Source organism: Ranitomeya variabilis, chromosome 1 (genome assembly GCF_051348905.1).
Source record: "Ranitomeya variabilis isolate aRanVar5 chromosome 1, aRanVar5.hap1, whole genome shotgun sequence".
NCBI classification, from domain to species: Eukaryota; Metazoa; Chordata; class Amphibia; order Anura; family Dendrobatidae; genus Ranitomeya; species Ranitomeya variabilis.
In genome coordinates this window covers 532,126,167-532,143,218 of record NC_135232.1, presented here as the reverse complement: position 1 = coordinate 532,143,218, position 17,052 = coordinate 532,126,167, and the positions used below count along the sequence as shown (strand labels likewise).

At 48.4% G+C, this 17,052-nt stretch overlaps 1 protein-coding gene across 1 annotated transcript in view; it reads left to right on the top strand.

The window, feature by feature from the left end:
- Positions 1 to 17,052, top strand: part of LOC143796732 (uncharacterized) — a 612,535-nt gene that overhangs the window by 485,710 nt on the left and 109,773 nt on the right. The gene's annotated exons all lie outside the window — the stretch shown is intronic.

Genomic DNA, 17,052 nt, shown 5'->3' with positions numbered 1-17,052 from the left:
GTGATAGCCGTCTGTTGGTCTAAAGTCACCCCAATCCGTGACATATTGGTGGCAGTGGTCAGGAAGCCCTGTGGATTTCGTGACAAACTGCTGGCCGCGGCTAAGGGATCTTGACAGTCACGGTGTGAATCGTGACAATTTGTGGCAAGGCGGTGGGATATTAGAGCATTAGTGATTTGGTTTGAGCAATCATTCCCCTCACTAAAAACTTGCAGAAAGTTCTTGCGAGAACTCTGCGCAAATAAGTTTGGGAGAACGAACTCAGTGCTTATTAGTTGTGAGACAATTGTGTACTGGTAATTATCCCCTCCCTTTCTCTTCGTTTTTCTATCCTATCTTTTATTTGGCAACCATGGCTGCGAAAGGAGAAGCCTGGTACACCCAGCAGAAGAAGGACACTCTTGCTGGGATATGCACGTACCATGGCCTGAACCCCCAGGGTAAGAACAAGGCTCAAATGGTCGCTGAACTGATGCAATTTGAAGCAGACCAAGCCAGGCCACAGAGCCCAGAGGCCGCAGAAGCCGGCACAAGCGAACATGGTGCTGCAGCAGAGGTCCAACCACTGAATACGGGCCTTACTGGCAACCAAGGGGGCGCAGACCTCCTCCTGCAGCTGGCTCTGCAACAATGCCCCGCAGATGACCTAGAGAGACGTCTGCAGCTGATCCAGCAATACCAAGACCGAGCCGAGCGAGAGGCCCAAGCGCAGCGGGAGTACCAGCTGCGGATGGCCCAACTGCAAATGCAGGGGTCGTCCCAGTCCAGCCGTGAGCCCAACAGCGCTCAGATACCGAAGCCCCGGCCTGACCACTTTCCTGTTATGGAAAAGGATGGGGACTTGGACACTTTTCTGCGGGCCTTTGAGAAAGTCTGCAGACAGTACCGACTGCCTACAGATGAATGGGCACGATACCTGACACCAGGGCTGAGAGGCAAAGCTCTGGAGGGGTTTGCTGCACTCCCTCAAGAACAAGATGGTGACTATGAGGCCATCAAGCAGGCCCTCATAGCCAAGTACCAGCTTACACCCGAGGTGTACCGTAAAAAGTTCCGGACCCTCCAACGTGGCCCACACGACAGTTACAGTGATGTGGTGCATGGACTGGGGACCCACTTTGACCAGTGGACCCAAGGACTGTTAGTGACCACCTTTGCACAGCTGCGCGACCTGATGATCAAAGACCAGTTCTTCCATCTTTGCCCAGCTGAGGTGCGACAGTTCGTGATGGACAGAGAACCCAAAGACGTGACGAAAGCAACGCAGATTGCCGATGCCTATGAGGCCAACCGTAGATCGGAAGTGCGGAAGCCAGTCACCTCCAGCTGGAGAGGGGGTAAGCCTGCATCCAATGCCAGTACCCCTGCCAGCCAACACACCAGAGGTCCTGTCCCCGTGGCCAACAGCACCAGACCTACCACCGAACTTCGCCAGTGTTACCACTGCAGGCAGCCTGGTCATATCAGTCCCCAATGTCCAGCCAAGCAGAAGAACCCCTCATCCAAGGCCCCAGGGCCTAATGCAGCAGTTCTTTTGGTGGGTGGTGTGGCTGGGAGGGGGTGTGATAACGTACAGCATGTCATTGTGGGAGGTCATGTTGCTACAGGCCTCAAGGACACCGGGGCTGAACGAACCCTCATCCGACCCGAACTGGCAGCCCCTGAAGAAATCATTCCGGGGAAAACCCTAACTGTCACTGGGATTGGGGGCATCAGCTGTCCCTTGCCAATGGCCCGGGTTTATATTGATTGGGTGCTAGGAGCGGGGTGAAGGAAGTGGGGCTGTCTGATAATTTGCCCACTGATGTTTTGTTGGGGACTGATTTGGGGAGGTTGGTTGCATACTTCGTCGATGACCCCCCTCCCCAATCTACTAATGAGGGTAACGTTAACGCTGACGATGATGATGATGATGGGAAATCGCATGTGTTACCTGACTATGCTTTATCTTGTAATGATGCATCTGTTAACCAGTTTTTCCCTAGGATTGATGGTGAAAATGTTGTACCTGTGCCAACTGAATCTGATAATGATGTTTCTGTGCAAGTTGATGTGTCCATAGGTACAGGAGTGCTCAGCCACGTCGCTCTGCGGAGTGAGACGGCTGAGGAACCCCTAGCAGGGGCAAGTGTCGGTGCTACAAGAAATGGGGAGATACATGGGAACCGTGAGCAAGGTGATGCCATGCAATTGACCAGTGCCACCGAGGAAGGTAACTGGCCCATAAGTAGCAATGCTCCTGAGGTAATGGGGATGGATGGGGAGGTAGAACCCGTAGCAGCGTCGGCTGAAGGGTCTGTAGAAACCCCCGGGGAGACAGCCTACGTAGCTGCTGTCACCCGCAGTCAGAGTGCCCGGAACGCAGATACCCGTTTGCCTTCCGGACCCTCCTCAGTCATCAGTATGACTGAACCAGAGGTGGACCCAGAGCAGGTCCCAGAGGGTTCCCGTGGGGAAGGGACCCTGGCATCGCTTCTGGCTTCCCCTAGCCAGGAATTTCAGGCCGCTCTGCACACAGATGCGATCCTAGAGAGTTTGAGACAACTCGCCGGGACGCGCTTCTCCGAGACTGATAAGGAGAAGGTGTTCTGAGAAGGAGGAAGGTTGTACCGGGAGACAGTACCCGGAAAATCGCAAAAGGAGTGGTTGAGGGAAAGACAGCTGGTCGTCCCGCAGCAATTCCGGGGTGAGTTGTTGCGGATTGCCCATGAGATCCCGCTAGCTGGACACTTGGGGATCAGCAAAACTAAGGCCCGGCTGTCTCAACACTTCTATTGGCCTAAGATGGGGACAGATGTGTCAAACTACTGCCGCTCCTGTGTCACCTGTCAAAGAGTGGGGAAGGCGGGGCCTGCTCTTAAGGCTCCCCTGATCCCTTTGCCAGTGATAGAGGAGCCTTTCCAGAGGATTGCGGTGGACATTGTGGGCCCGCTGGCCGTCCCCAGCAGCTCTGGAAAGCGATTTATTCTTACTGTGGTAGACTACGCTACCCGGTACCCAGAGGCAGTAGCTCTGTCTTCAACTAGGGCAGATAAGGTGGCGGATGCCCTGTTGGCTATCTTTTCACGTGTAGGATTTCCCAGGGAAATGCTTACTGATCAAGGGACCCAATTTATGTCTCGCCTAATGGAGGCTCTCTGTAAGAGAATGCAGGTGAAGCACCTGGTATCGAGTGTGTATCACCCACAGACCAATGGCTTGTGTGAACGCTTCAATGGTACCCTCAAACAGATGCTACGCATGCTGGTTGAGACTCAAGGGCGCGACTGGGAGCGGTATCTCCCACACCTGCTGTTCGCTTACCGAGAGGTTCCGCAGGCCTCGACGGGGTTCTCCCCCTTCGAGCTCCTGTATGGCAGGCGAGTCCGGGGACCCCTTGGGTTGGTAAGAGAATCCTGGGAAGAGGAGTCGAACCCTTCTGAAGTGTTCATAGTGGAGTATGTCATGCGCTTTCGTGACAAGATGCAGACCTTGACGCAGTTGGTGCATGACAACATGACGCAGGCTCAGGCTGATCAGAAGCACTGGTACGACCAGAACGCCCGGGAGCGGACCTACCACGTGGGTCAAAAGGTGTGGGTGCTGGTCCCTGTACCAACGGATAAGCTTCAGGCAGCCTGGGAGGGCCCATACGTCGTCCACCAACAGCTCAACCCGGTCACCTACGTGGTCACGCTTGACCACGCTCGGGGTAGGCGAAACGCCTTTCACGTCAACATGATGAAGGCTCATCACGAACGTGAACCTTTCGTCCTACCGGTCTGCAGCGCACCCGAAGATGGGGAGGAAGATGCCCTCCTGGACATGCTGGCCCAAGCCAAGGCCGGTGGGTCCATTGAGGACGTGGAGGTAAGCGCCTCGCTAGATGAACCACAGCGGTTGCAGTTGCAAACCACACTGGAACCCTTCCGGGTCGTGTTCTCCAACCGGCCTGGAAGGACTGAGTTAGCCGTCCACGAGGTGGACACCGGGAATCACGCCCCACTACGGCGAACACCCTATCGAATCTCTGACCGGGTGCAGCAGATTATGCGCCAGGAGATCGATGAGATGTTACAGCTGGGGGTGATTCGACGGTCAAAGAGCGCGTGGGCCTCACCTGTAGTTCTCGTGCCAAAAAAGGACCGGACCACCCGGTTCTGCGTGGACTACAGGGGGCTCAACGCCATTACAGCCTCTGACGTGCACCCAATGCCGCGCATCGATGAGCTGCTTGAGAAGTTAGCTGGCGCAAAATACCTGACCATAATGGATCTGAGTCGAGGATACTGGCAGATTCCCCTGAGCCCCGAGGCGCAGGAGAAATCCGCCTTTATCACACCCTTTGGACTGTACGAGTCCACGGTCATGCCCTTCGGCATGAAGAATGCCCCTGCCACTTTCCAGCGGATGGTCAACCTCCTGCTTCAGGGACTGGAGAAGTACGCAGTGGCGTACTTGGATGACATTGCCATCTTCAGTCCCTCCTGGGAGGAACACCTGCAGCATCTCGAGGAGGTGCTCAGGCGAATTCACCGAGCAGGACTGACTATCAAGCCGGGAAAGTGCCAGATGGGCATGAGGGAGGTTCACTACCTGGGGCACCGGGTAGGCGGAAACACCCTAAAGCCAGAGCCTGACAAAGTGGGCGTGATCGTGAACTGGCCCACTCCCAGGACCAAGAAACAGGTGATGTCCTTCCTGAGCACTGCAGGGTACTATAGACGCTTCGTACAGCACTATAGTAGCCTAGCAAAACCTTTGACGGACCTCACCAGGAAGAAGCTACCCCACATCGTCAACTGGACAGATGGCTGTGAGGGGGCCTTCCAGGCGTTGAAAACAGCACTGTGCAACGCCCCTGTGTTGAAAGCAGTCGACAGCAGTCGACCATTCTTGGTCAGACCGACGCCAGCGAGTTTGGCCTTGGTGCTGTGCTCAGCCAGGTTGACTCGGAGGACCAAGAGCACCCCGTGTTGTACCTGAGCCGGAAACTTTTGCCTAGGGAAGTGGCCTACTCCACCATCGAGAAGGAGTGCCTGGCCATAGTCTGGACCCTGCAGCGCTTGCAGCCCTACTTGTACGGTCGCACCTTCACTGTTGTGACTGACCACAACCCTCTGCTCTGGCTAAACGCCAGGTGTGGAACCAACGGCAGGTTGCTACGCTGGAGCCTTGCCCTTCAGCAGTTTGACTTTGCCATTGAATACAAAACGGGCAGGGAGCATGGGAATGCAGATGGACTTTCCCGCCGGGGTGAACCGGTTGAGGTGCGCATGGAGGAGCATCGAGTGGTCCTGCCTCCGTAGCACACACCAGAAGGGGGAGGTGTGAGGGAAATGTATGTCACAATAATGTAAAAACCATAGCTGACGGATTTTTGCACTTCTGACCATGGTCCCAAAAACACATGGCAGACACTGGGTAACCTGAAGCTTGTGTGTGAAGCTATTCTCAATGCTCTGCCCTCCCCCCTCTCCCAGGAAGGTTCATTATGCTTGCATAGGCACAAATCCCTTTTAAACCATGCGGTCCTTTGTTCGGTTATTGTAAGATATTAGGCAAACTATTTAAGATAGGAGAATGATAAATACATATTTGGAATCTCCCTCGGTAGACCTACCCCTCACTCTAAGCATCAGCTTTTAACTCCATCAGGTAAAGAAGTAGGGATTTCTCTGTCAATATGCATGACAGATAGGACATATTTGATCTCATTAGAAAGCCCACGTTAATCCGAGATTAATGCTGGTTTTGTTAGGACTATGACATGTTCGGTAGCGGAATTACAAGTCTTAGAAAAATTTAGCTTACACTTAGTCAGATGGAAAAGGTAGGAGGGTCTGGGACAGCCAGCCCTTTTTGGTGATGTCACCAAGCTGAGCTATAAATGTTTTGGTTTCAAAATATTTTATTAGATTTCCAATTTTGACGGGGGAGGGGAGAGATGGGAGGGGAGGGGGGGTGTTGTGAAATTGGATTCTGGGCTCCCCCGGTGGCCACTTGTGGAATTGAACTTGTGTGCATCATCCCCTCTGTTCACCTGCTCCTATCAGGATGTGGGAGTCGCTATATAACCTTGCTCCTCTGTCAGTTTCATGCCGGTCAACAATGTAATCAGAAGCCTTTCTGTGCATGTTCCTGTTACTAGACAACTCCCAGCTAAGTTGGACTTTTGTCCTTGTGTGTTTTTGCATTTTGTTCCTGTTCACAGCTGCTGTTTCGTTACTGTGTCTGGAAAGCTCTTGTGAGCGGAAATTGCCACTCTGGTGTTATGAGTTAATGCTAGAGTCTTAAAGTAATTTCTGGATGGTGTTTTGATAGGGTTTTCTGCTGACCATGAAAGTGCCCTTTCTGTCTTCCTGCTATCTAGTAAGCGGACCTCGATTTTGCTAAACCTATTTTCATACTACGTTTGTCATTTCATCTAAAATCACCGCCAATATATGTGGGGGCCTCTGTCTGCCTTTTGGGAAAATTTCTCTAGAGGTGAGCCAGGACTGTCTTTTCCTCTGCTAGGATTAGGTAGTTCTCCGGCTGGCGCTGGGCATCTAGGAATAAAAAAACGTAGGCATGCTACCCGGCCACTTCTAGTTGTGCGGCAGGTTTAGTTCATGGTCAGTATAGTTTCCATCTTCCAAGAGCTAGTTCTCATATATGCTGGGCTATGTTCTCTCGCCATTGAGAATCATGACAGTTTGACCGGCCCAAAAAAGGGTTAAATTACTGGCTGAGAAAGAAGAGAAAAAAGAAGTCTGCTACAATTTTTTTTTTTTTTTTCCTCCAGTTCTGAGTGTGCTCTTAATTGAATCACTTGCTAGTCTGCCTATACTGCAGCCTTCCTCTCTTTCTCTCCTTCTAATCCTTGAATGGCTCTGTGTTCACCTGTTTCAAATGGATCTTCAGAGTGTAGCTACAGGTTTGAATAATCTCGCCACAAAGGTACAAAATTTGCAAGATTTTGTTGTTCATGCACCTATGTCTGAGCCTAGAATTCCTTTGCCTGAATTCTTCTCGGGGAATAGATCTCACTTTCAAAATTTTAAAAATAATTGCAAATTGTTTTTGTCCCTGAAGTCTCGCTCTGCCGGAGACCCTGCACAGCAGGTCAGGATTGTAATTTCCTTGCTCCGGGGCGACCCTCAAGACTGGGCTTTTGCATTGGCACCAGGGGATCCTGCGTTGCTCAATGTGGATGCGTTTTTTCTGGCCTTGGGGTTGCTTTATGAGGAACCTCATTTAGAGCTTCAGGCGGAAAAGGCCTTGATGTCCTTGTCTCAGGGGCAAGATGAAGCTGAAATATACTGCCAAAAATTCCGCAAATGGTCTGTGCTTACTCAGTGGAATGAGTGCGCCCTGGCGGCGATTTTCAGAGAAGGTCTCTCTGATGCCATTAAGGATGTTATGGTGGGGTTCCCTGTGCCTGCGAGTCTGAATGAGTCCATGACGATGGCTATTCAGATCGATAGGCGCCTGCGGGAGCGCAAACCTGTGCACCATTTGGCGGTGTCTACTGAGAAAACGCCAGAAAATATGCAATGTGATAGAATTCTGTCCAGAAGCGAGCGGCAGAATTTTAGACGAAAAAATGGGTTGTGCTTCTATTGTGGTGATTCTACTCATGTTATATCAGCATGCTTTAAGCGTACTAAGAAGCCTGACAAGTCTGTTTCAATTAGCACTTTACAGTCTAAGTTTATTCTATCTGTGACCCTGATTTGTTCTTTGTCATCTATTACCGCGGACGCCTATGTCGACTCTGGCGCTGCTTTGAGTCTTATGGATTGGTCCTTTGCCAAACGCTGTGGGTATGATTTGGAGCCATTGGAGGCTCCGATACCTCTGAAAGGGATTGACTCCACCCCATTGGCTAGTAATAAACCACAATACTGGACACAAGTGACTATGCGTGTTAATCCGGATCACCAGGAGGTTATTCGCTTTCTGGTGCTGTATAATCTACATGATGTTTTGGTGCTGGGATTGCCATGGCTGCAATCTCATAACCCAGTCCTCGACTGGAGAGCTATGTCTGTGTTAAGCTGGGGATGTAAAGGAACTCATGGGGACGTACCTTTGGTTTCCATTTCATCATCTATTCCCTCTGAGATTCCTGAATTCTTGTCTGACTTTCGTGACGTTTTTGAAGAACCCAAGGTTGGTTCACTACCTCCGCACCGGGAGTGCGATTGTGCCATAGACTTGATTCCGGGTAGTAAATACCCTAAGGGTCGTTTATTTAATCTGTCTGTGCCTGAACACGCTGCTATGCGAGAATATATAAAGGAGTCCTTGGAAAAGGGACATATTCGTTCTTCGTCATCTCCCTTAGGAGCCGGTTTTTTCTTTGTGTCTAAGAAAGACGGCTCTTTGAGGCCGTGTATTGATTATCGACTTTTGAATAAAATCACGGTTAAATATCAATATCCGTTACCACTGCTTACTGATTTGTTTGCTCGTATAAAGGGGGCCAAGTGGTTCTCTAAGATTGATCTCCGTGGGGCGTATAATTTGGTGCGAATCAAGCAGGGGGATGAGTGGAAAACCGCATTTAATACGCCCGAGGGCCATTTTGAGTATTTGGTGATGCCTTTTGGTCTTTCAAATGCCCCTTCAGTCTTCCAGTCCTTTATGCATGACATTTTCCGCGATTATTTGGATAAATTTATGATTGTGTATCTGGATGATATTCTGATTTTTTCGGATGACTGGGACTCTCATGTCCAGCAGGTCAGGAGGGTTTTTCAGGTTTTGCGGTCTAATTCCTTGTGTGTGAAGGGTTCTAAGTGTGTTTTTGGGGTTCAAAAGATTTCCTTCTTGGGATACATTTTTTCCCCCTCTTCCATCGAGATGGATCCTGTCAAGGTTCAGGCTATTGGTGATTGGACGCAACCCTCTTCTCTTAAGAGTCTTCAGAAATTTTTGGGCTTTGCTAACTTTTATCGTCGATTTATTGCTGGTTTTTCTGATGTTGTAAAATCATTGACTGATTTGACTAAGAAGGGTGCTGATGTTGCTGATTGGTCCCCTGATGCTGTGGAGGCCTTTCGGGAGCTCAAGCGCCGCTTTTCTTCCGCCCCAGTGTTGCGTCAGCCTGATGTTGCTCTTCCTTTTCAGGTTGAGGTCGACGCTTCTGAAATCGGAGCTGGGGCGGTGTTGTCGCAGAGAAGTTCCGACTGCTCCGTGATGAGACCTTGTGCTTTTTTTTCCCGTAAATTTTTGCCCGCCGAGCGGAATTATGATATTGGGAATCGGGAGCTTTTGGCCATGAAGTGGGCTTTTGAGGAGTGGCGTCACTGGCTTGAGGGGGCCAGACATCAGGTGGTGGTATTGACTGACCACAAAAATTTAATTTACCTTGAGTCTGCCAGGCGCCTGAATCCTAGACAGGCGCGCTGGTCGTTGTTTTTCTCTCGGTTTAATTTTGTGGTGTCTTACCTACCGGGTTCTAAGAATGTTAAGGCGGATGCCCTTTCTAGGAGTTTTGAGCCTGACTCCCCTGGTAATTCTGAGCCCACAGGTATCCTTAAAGATGGAGTGATATTGTCTGCCGTTTCTCCAGACCTGCGGCGGGCCTTGCAGGAGTTTCAGGCGGATAGACCTGATCGTTGCCCACCTGGTAGACTGTTTGTTCCTGATGATTGGACCAGTAGAGTCATCTCTGAGGTTCATTCTTCTGCGTTGGCAGGTCATCCTGGAATCTTTGGTACCAGGGATTTGGTGGCAAGGTCCTTCTGGTGGCCTTCCCTGTCACGAGATGTGCGAGGCTTTGTGCAGTCTTGTGACGTTTGTGCTCGGGCCAAGCCTTGTTGTTCTCGGGCTAGTGGATTGTTGTTACCCTTGCCTATCCCGAAGAGGCCTTGGACGCACATCTCGATGGATTTTAATTCGGATCTGCCTGTTTCTCAGAAGATGTCTGTCATCTGGGTGGTGTGTGACCGTTTCTCTAAGATGGTCCATCTGGTTCCCTTGCCTAAGTTGCCTTCTTCTTCCGAGTTGGTTCCTCTGTTTTTTCAAAATGTTGTTCGTTTGCATGGTATTCCGGAGAATATCGTTTCTGACAGAGGGACCCAATTCGTGTCTAGATTTTGGTGGGCATTCTGTGCTAGGATGGGCATAGATTTGTCTTTTTCGTCTGCTTTCCATCCTCAGACTAATGGCCAGACCGAGCGGACTAATCAGACCTTGGAGACATATTTGAGGTGTTTTGTGTCTGCGGATCAGGATGATTGGGTTGCTTTTTTGCCTTTGGCGGAGTTCGCCCTCAATAATCGGGCCAGCTCTGCCACCTTGGTGTCCCCGTTTTTCTGTAATTCGGGGTTTCATCCTCGATTTTCCTCCGGTCAAGTGGAATCTTCGGATTGTCCTGGAGTGGATGCTGTGGTGGAGAGGTTGCATCAGATTTGGGGGCAGGTGGTGGACAATTTGAAGTTGTCCCAGGAGAAGACTCAGCTTTTTGCCAACCGCCGTCGTCGTGTTGGTCCTCGGCTTTGTGTTGGGGACTTGGTGTGGTTGTCTTCTCGTTTTGTCCCTATGAGGGTTTCTTCTCCTAAGTTTAAGCCTCGGTTCATCGGCCCGTACAAGATATTGGACATTCTTAACCCTGTGTCCTTCCGTTTGGACCTCCCTGCATCCTTTTCGATTCATAATGTTTTTCATCGGTCATTGTTGCGCAGGTATGAGGTACCGGCTGTGCCTTCCGTTGAGCCTCCTGCTCCGGTGTTGGTTGAGGGTGAGTTGGAGTACGTTGTGGAAAAGATCTTAGACTCTCGTGTTTCCAGACGGAAACTCCAGTATCTGGTCAAATGGAAGGGATACGGTCAGGAGGATAATTCTTGGGTCACTGCCTCTGAGGTTCATGCCTCCGATCTTGTCCGTGCCTTTCATAGGGCTCATCCTGATCGCCCTGGTGGTTCTGGTGAGGGTTCGGTGCCCCCTCCTTGAGGGGGGGGTACTGTTGTGAAATTGGATTTTGGGCTCCCCCGGTGGCCACTTGTGGAATTGAACTTGTGTGCATCATCCCCTCTGTTCACCTGCTCCTATCAGGATGTGGGAGTCGCTATATAACCTTGCTCCTCTGTCAGTTTCATGCCGGTCAACAATGTAATCAGAAGCCTTTCTGTGCATGTTCCTGTTACTAGACAACTCCCAGCTAAGTTGGACTTTTGTCCTTGTGTGTTTTTGCATTTTGTTCCTGTTCACAGCTGCTGTTTCGTTACTGTGTCTGGAAAGCTCTTGTGAGCGGAAATTGCCACTCTGGTGTTATGAGTTAATGCTAGAGTCTTAAAGTAATTTCTGGATGGTGTTTTGATAGGGTTTTCTGCTGACCATGAAAGTGCCCTTTCTGTCTTCCTGCTATCTAGTAAGCGGACCTCGATTTTGCTAAACCTATTTTCATACTACGTTTGTCATTTCATCTAAAATCACCGCCAATATATGTGGGGGCCTCTGTCTGCCTTTTGGGAAAATTTCTCTAGAGGTGAGCCAGGACTGTCTTTTCCTCTGCTAGGATTAGGTAGTTCTCCGGCTGGCGCTGGGCATCTAGGAATAAAAAAACGTAGGCATGCTACCCGGCCACTTCTAGTTGTGCGGCAGGTTTAGTTCATGGTCAGTATAGTTTCCATCTTCCAAGAGCTAGTTCTCATATATGCTGGGCTATGTTCTCTCGCCATTGAGAATCATGACAGGGGGGGGAGGGAGCTATAAATGTGTTGGCCGGACTCCAGCAGTCAGTCTGTTGCTGGAAGAACATGTGTGTCTGACCTGAAGAGCTGTACCTCATGCATTGGGATTTTCGGGAGCTCCGCCCACCAGCATGGTGTTTGCCTGAACTAATATGAACTAAGAATACGTGAGTGCTATCTTTTCTCCTTTAATCCTCTTTATGTTATAATTACCTTGTACATATTTGCAATTGTCTCATTTGTAACATCTGTGTAAAATATTCTGATAAAGCACTGCCTACATTTTGTGGGGTATATTATTTCATGCCAGTTATTTCTCCATGCTCTAAAAACGTACCCTAAGTCTCTTGAAGGGAATTTACGCTACTGTTTTGGGGTTAGCTTCGGACCCTTTTAATCGGAGCTGGTGGCGGCACTACCGTGTGCAGGCCTTTGGGTGTCACTGTAGTGACTGCGGCATTGATAATTATTGTTCCTGCCTGAGTGGGAGTAGTTATCGCGTCGCTGCAGCGTGCCCAATAGCCCGTACATAGCAGGCAGCCTTTCTGGCGACTAATTACCCTAGGTGCAGTACCTAATCTGACCTGCGGGTAAAGGGGGGCGCCAGAGAGCTGCAAGGTTTAAGTGGAACTGTAAGCGGGATATACACAAATCCCTGCAGTTCATGGTATATGGAAGAGCAGTGGAATACCTAAAATAAGCCCCTGCTGTAAACTAAGAGGTCCCTAGCCTTGTGTGTGTGTTTTTTATCACATTGTGGCAGTGGAGGGATAACTAAGATAAGCCCCCCCTGCACATGTGATAGCCGTCTGTTGGTCTAAAGTCACCCCAATCCGTGACATATTGGTGGCAGTGGTCAGGAAGCCCTGTGGATTTCGTGACAAACTGCTGGCCGCGGCTAAGGGATCTTGACAGTCACGGTGTGAATCGTGACAGGCCACACCTTAGATGACATCTTGGAAAAGGCCGGGGATGAAAAGAAATCCTTTCCCTCCCTGAGTTTCCCTTCCTACAGAAGGCCCTTTCAGAGCAAGAGGTTTTTCCGAAGGAAGCCGGGGAAAAACCAGGAAAAATGGGAGGATAAGAGGAACAAGAATAAAGGGTTATTGTTCAATAAGAACCCCAGTGACAACAAAAAACCTTCCCAATGAATGTTTGCCCCAGGTGGGGGGAAGACTGTCCCTCTTTCTCTCGGCCTGGGAGAAAATTACTTACAGTCCATGGATCCTGAACATAATAAAATCGGGACTAAAACTGACATTTCTCAAACTCCCTCGTCCTTCCTTTATGATAACTTCACCAAGATCTTCAGGGGAGGAGTAACTGGCATTGAAAAAGAGGTCATTGGTCTAGTGAACAAGGGGGTTCTCCTAGAAGTTCCCCCCCAAGAAAAAGGACAAGGATATTATTCCCCTCTATTCCTGAGGAAAAAGCCGGATGGGTCATACAGGACTATCATAAATTTGAAAAACCTAAACAAATACCTAGAGGTCAAAGCGTTCAAGATGGAAACAATAAAGACATCTATAAAAATGCTGTTTCCTCGGTGTTTCAGGTCCTGGACCTGAAGGACGCGTACTATCACGTCCCTATCCACAAAGATCACCAGAAGTTTCTCAGGATAGCAGTTCACATCAGGGGGGTGTTACACCACTTTCAATTTTCATCCAATTTTCAGCCCTCCCCTTTGGGCTAGCCATAGCTCCAAGAGTATTTACCAAGCTAGTTGCAGAGGTAATGGCTCACCTGAGGGAACAGGACACACTGATAGTGCCCTCTCCCCAACACTGCAGCAAACAACTAGAGGCAATAATGCACTCTCTACAAAAACTGGGCTGGCTGATAAATTTAAAAAAATCCAGATTATTACCATCCCAAACCCAAGAATATCTGGGTCTCACTCTAGACTCCGTAAAACAGGAATGCCACCTTCCTGTGGAAAAAATACAAAAAATATCAGGGCTCGTGTCGAAAATGCAAGATCTCCCCTCCATAGCCCTCCACCAAGCCATGTCCCTCTTGGGATCTATGACATCATGTATCCCTGCAGTCCAATGGGCTCAGCTCCATTCGAGAGACATTCAATGGCAAATCCTGTCAGAAGAGGTCTCTCTAAAAGGGAATTTAGAAGGTCGGTTCAGTTTATCTCCGCACACAATTCGGTCACTAAACTGGTGGACATCCCAAAGCAATCTTTCCCAAGGGGTCTTGTGGGTAACTCCAATTTCAAAAATAGTAACCACGGATGCAAGCCCCAGCGGATGGGGGGCTCATCTGAATGACCTGCTAGCCCAAGGTACTTCGCCACCAACTCTAGCAAAAGAATCTTCCAACATGAAAGAACTACTGGCGGTCAAGTTTGCACTACTGGAGTTCTTGGGGCCCCTTCACTCCCACCATGTCAGAATTATGTCATACAACAGGGTAGCGATTACGTACCTGAATCACCAAGGGGTTACTCGCTCTCAAAAACTGATGGAAGTAGCCTAATCAATATTCCACATAGCCAAAAGCAACCTTCTATCTCTGTCAGGTCTTCACATAAAAGGGTGGACAATTACAGAGCGGACTTTTTGAGTTGTTCCCATCTAAAGCAAGGGGAATGGGAGCTAAATCAAACTGTGTTCACCCAAATTACAGAAAAATGTGGGGTACCGAGCATAGACCTCTTTGCAAACAACCTCAACCAAAAAGTAAACACTTTTTGCTCCATAACACCATTGGGGAACCCAGTATCGTTGGATGCGTTCCTGATCCCATGGCTCCATCAGCTAGCATATGCATTTCCCCAAATTGCTCTGATTCCGGCAGTGCTGAGGAAGATTCGGGAGGACGGGGCTCATGTGATCTTGATAGCCCCATTCTGGCCGAAGAGGCCTTGGTTCTCTTGGATGATGAAAATGTCAGTATCCAACCTGTGGGTACTTCCAGACCTTCCAAACCTCCTCTCCCAGGGCCCAGTTCATCATCCGCAAGTTGCGAGCTTACACTTGACAGCCTGGCATTTGAGAGGCAACTACTAGAAAGCAGAGGATTATCTCCGTGGCTGGTAGCTACTCTACTAAAAAGTAGGAAACCAATTAGGACCAAACAATATGGGAAAATATGGAAAAAGTTCCTTTCATCCTCTGACGCTAAAATAAATGAAGGAGTCCCTCTTAGGGCCATTTTAGAGTTCCTTCAAAACGGGTTGGAAATCGGTCTAGCCACGAGTACCCTAAAAGTCCATGTGGCAGCATTGGGAGCCCTATTTAACTATGATTTGGCGGGGAATCGGTGGGTTTCCAGGTTCATCAGGGCAGCAGGTAGATCAAGACCTCTTCCAGTAAGGGTTACCCCTAAATGGGATTTAAATTTGGTCCTTAAGGCCCTGACTAAACCTCCCTTCGAGCCCTTAGAGAGTATCCCATTGAAAATCCTATCTCTCAAAACATCCCTGCTGGTCGCCCTCACCTCTGCACGGAGAGTTAGCGACATACAGGCTCTATCTGCTAACCCTCCTTACACCCAGTTTTTGGAGGATAAGGTTGTTCTCAAAATAGACCCAGCATACCTCCCGAAAGTAGCATCCCGATTCCATAGAACTCAGGAGATATCTCTTCTCTCCTTTTGTCCCAACCCTAAAAACAAGGAGGAAGAATCCTTACATACACTAGATGTCAGGAGATGCCTTATGCATTACATAGAAGCCACCAGAGAGAGTAGGGAGGACGACTCTCTTTTTGTGTGTTTTCAGGGTCCCCAGAAGGAGAAAAAAGCCTCTAAAGCCACTGTAGCAAGATGGATCACAGACGCCATCAGCCTATAAATATAATTCTTACCGATAACGGTATTTCTCTGAGCCCATGATGGCACCCGCACATTCCCTCCCTTCACTTATGGGTGTGCACACTAATATAGTGCCAGATAATAAGTACCTGAATAGTCACGCGGTATCTCAATTAAGTTTAACCCCTTCACCCCGAAGCCTGTTTTCACCTAAGTGACAGGGCCAATTTTTAGAATTCTGACCACTGTCACTTTATGAGGTCATAACTCTAAAACGCTTCAACGGATCCTGGCGATTCTGACATTGTTTTCTCGTGACATATTGTACTTCATGATAGTGGTAAAACTTATTCGATATGACTTTCATTTATTTGTGAAAAAAACAACAATTTGTCGAAAATTATGAAAATTTAGCAATTTTCTAATTTAAGGGCATAAAAACTAAAAGTTTGAAAATTGCTAAATTTTCATAAGAGAGTTATATCTCATAATATAGTTAATAAACAACATTTCCCACATGTCTGCTTTACATCAGCACAATTTTGGAAACATTTTTTTTTTGTTAGGGAGTTATAAGGGTTAAAAGTTGACCAGCGATTTCTCATTTTTGCAACAAAATTTGCAAAACCATTTTTTTTTACGGACCACCTCACACTTGAAGTGACTTTGAGGGGTCTATATGACAGAAAATGCCCAAAAGTGACACCATTCTAAAAATTGCACCCCTCGAGGTACTCAAAACCACATTCAAAAAGTTTATTAACCCTTCAGGTGCTTCACAGGAATTTTTGGAATGTTTAAAAAAATTGAACATTTAACTTTTTTTTCACAAAATTTTTACTTCAGATCCAATTTGTTTTATTTTACCAAGGGTAACAGGAGAAATTGGACCAAAAAAGTTGTTGTACAATTTGTCCTGAGTACGCCGATACCCCACATGTTGGGGTAAACCATTGATTGGGCACATGGCAGAGCTCGGAAGGGAAGGAGCGCCATTTGACTTTTCAATGCAAGATTTGCTGGAATTGAGATCGGAACCCATGTCGCGATTGGAGAGCCCCTGATGTGCCTAAACAGTGGAAACCCCCACAAGTGACACCATTTTGGAAAGTAGACCCTCTAAGGAACTAATCTAGATGTGTGGTGAGCACTTTGAACCTCCAAGTGCTTCACAGAAGTTTATAATGTAGAGCCGTAAAAAAAAATTCATATTAATTTTCACAAAAAAATATTTTTTTGCCCCAAATTTTTTATTTTCCCAAGGGTAACAGGATAAATTGGACCCCAAAAGTTGTTGTGCAATTTGTCCTGAGTACGCTGATACTCCATATATGGGGATAAACCACTGTTTGAGCGCATGGCAGAGCGCGGAAGGGAAGGAGCGCCATTTGACTTTTCAATGCAAAATTGGCTGGAATTGAGATCGGAACCCATGTCGTGTTTGGAGAGCCCCTGACGTGCCTAAACAGTGGAAACCCCCACAAGTGACACCATTTTGGAAAGAAGACCCCCTAAGGAACTTATCTAGATGTGTGGTGAGCACTTTTAACCCCCAATTGTTTCACTAAAGTTTAGAATGTAGCGCTGTGAAAATTAAAAAAATCATTTTTTCTTTCCGCAA